Below are 2500 nucleotides of genomic sequence, written 5' to 3'. Positions count from 1 at the left end.
TCTTAGTTGAATAAGATTACTTGAAACAACTCATGGTTTGTTTAAAGTAACTTTCCAAATAAATAATTTTCAATTGTGAAAATTGATCCTTGGTTTATGAGGATACTTCTTAGCCCACCATCAGGCGAGCCTCCACAAGTCAAATAAATCAGATATTAACTCTCTTTACTGTTTGAAACAAACTTAAATGAATTCTGTGTATAACATTTAGAATCTGGGATTGGTACCATTTTTGGACTTATATTTCTGGACTTCTTCATCGTGTCCGGCCGTCTTCATATCACGTCCCTCCAGTGGTTGGCGCAGGCGAGCGCGGCTGCGCTTGGTTCGGCCAGGTCATCTCCAGTAAACACTGTGGGGCTTGGCTGCAGCTCATGATGTGCTCCATGGTTTGGAGCTCTCCACATATACAGTACATGAGTCGGATGTTGCCAGCTTCCACCTCTTCATGGACGCCTCGCACCGCCCCTCTCCAACGCGCAGGCGGTTCAGGGTTTTCCATGACGGCCCAAGGTTGATCGTGGCCGGTAGCGAGGCATTCGTTGGGGGTGATGCCTCTCTCCCTCCATTGGGTCATCTGGCTGCCAAGGCAGTTCCATCGCCTCTGCCATTCAGTGATCCTGGCAGCAGTTGTGGTGGTCTCCAGGGCTTTGGTGGTGTCCAGGAAGCTTTTCCTGGAAGAAAGCCGTGTTCTGGGTGGCAGAGTGCCCATGAAGTAGGTGCCGGTTGTCTTCCAGCCTGCTTTTTGTGCTCAGCTTGTGTGGCGACTGAATGTCGGGGGGGGGGGCGATGCCAGAGAGGGCATAGAGACAGTGAACAGGGGTTGTCTTGATGCACCCGGTCACTATCCTGCAGGTCTCGTTGAGGATGGGGTCTAGTTTCTGTGCGTGGCATGACCTGCTCCATACTGGGCAGGCAATATTCTGCAGCAGAAAAGCACAAGGCCAATGCAGATGTGCGTAGTGTGCCTGGGTGAGCCCCCCCCACTTCGAGTTGGTCAGCTGGCGTAGGAGGTTGTTCCTGGTGGAGACCTTGGCTCTCGTCTTCTGAATGTGTTCTCTGTAACTGAGGTCTAAATGGACTGACTTATATAGCGCCTTACAATATATAGCGCTTTACAATGACCTGTCATTCACCCATTCACACACACATTCACACACCAATGGTGGCAAGCTACCATGCAAGGTGCCGGCACGCTCATTGGGAGCAATTTGGGGTTCAGTGTCTTGCCCAAGGACACCTCAACATGTGGCCAGCCGGGGTTCGAACCACCAACTTACCGACCTTGCGATCATTAGACGCCGGCTCTACCTCCTGCGCCACAGCCGCCCCGCGGTCTAAAGTAACTCCCAGATAGACTGGGTTGGTGCTGGTGGTTCTCAAGCTTTATTCCGTCCCAGGTAACGTCAAGCTCCCGTTTGGCCTCTCTGTTCTTAAGATGGAAGCTGCAGATTTGGGTTTTCCCGGGGTTTGGGCGCAGGTGTTTTAGTAGGCAGATAGTAGGCTGACATATCTGCTAGGCCTTGTTCCAGGGCGGTTGCCTCAATTTCTGGTAAGGTGCACTGCTGAGTTGCCATGGCGAGGTCATCTGCATAGATGAACCTGCTGCAGCCTTCCGGTAGGGGTTGGTCATTGGTGTACACATTGAAGAGGAGAGGTGCCAAAACACTGCCCTGTGGCAGCCCATGCAAGCAGAAGCCTCCACGTGGCGCATCGCGGGCAATGCTTCCCCCTCCCCCACGCCCCCAAGTCTGCCCAGGACTGAATATGCACTGGACTCACTGTAAAAAACTCTGCACTGCACTTTATAGCCTATATGTAGCACTATCCAATGCACTGTTGTCTGTCCTGTGTTGTCCTGTTTTTTGCATTTGTTTTTGTATACACGTGAAAAAAGTATAAACGCACTTACTGTAATGCCAAAGCAAATTCCTATATGTGTCAAGCATAATGGCAATAAACGTTATCTGAATCTGAAATCTGAATCTGAATGCTGATGACAGAAACTGTACCACAGCTAAAGTAGCCAATTCTGCACCAACCGACCGTCAACGACTGTCAAGTAAGTTCCCTCCCGGCGGCCAAGCGAGCCACAATGTTGGTGTTGGTTGTACTAGTAACCTCAATCAACGTGGAAGGTTACGCAAAACCCAAGGGCCGACGTGTTAGCAAGCCACTGCAGCAGAAGTGACATTTGTCTGTATGCAGGAGACCCACCTGGGTCTGACGACTGACGAGCAACCGGCCCACACTACCAGGTATGAAACTGATAGCTGAGATACCGTGAGCTTAGAATGATAAGGTTCTATCTCTGTTTAGAATGAGAAGGTTCTATCTCCGTTTAGAATGATAAGGTTCTATCTCCGTTTAGAATGATAAGGTTCGTTTAGAATGAGAAGGTTCTATCTCCGTTTAGAATGATAAGGTTCTATCTCTGTTTAGAATGAGAAGGTTCTATCTCCGTTTAGAATGAGAAGGTTCTATCTCCGTTTAGAATGAT

At 49.6% G+C, this 2500-nt stretch overlaps 1 protein-coding gene across 1 annotated transcript in view; it reads right to left on the bottom strand.

The window, feature by feature from the left end:
• clstn2a (calsyntenin 2a) overlaps positions 1-2500 on the bottom strand; it is a gene marked incomplete at both ends in the record, with an annotated part of 153423 nt that overhangs the window by 56383 nt on the left and 94540 nt on the right. The gene's annotated exons all lie outside the window — the stretch shown is intronic.

Source organism: Nansenia antarctica, assembly GCF_963989245.1.
Source record: "Nansenia antarctica genome assembly, chromosome: 12".
NCBI lineage: Eukaryota > Metazoa > Chordata > Actinopteri > Argentiniformes > Microstomatidae > Nansenia > Nansenia antarctica.
This window is presented reverse-complemented; position numbering and strand designations above follow the sequence as displayed.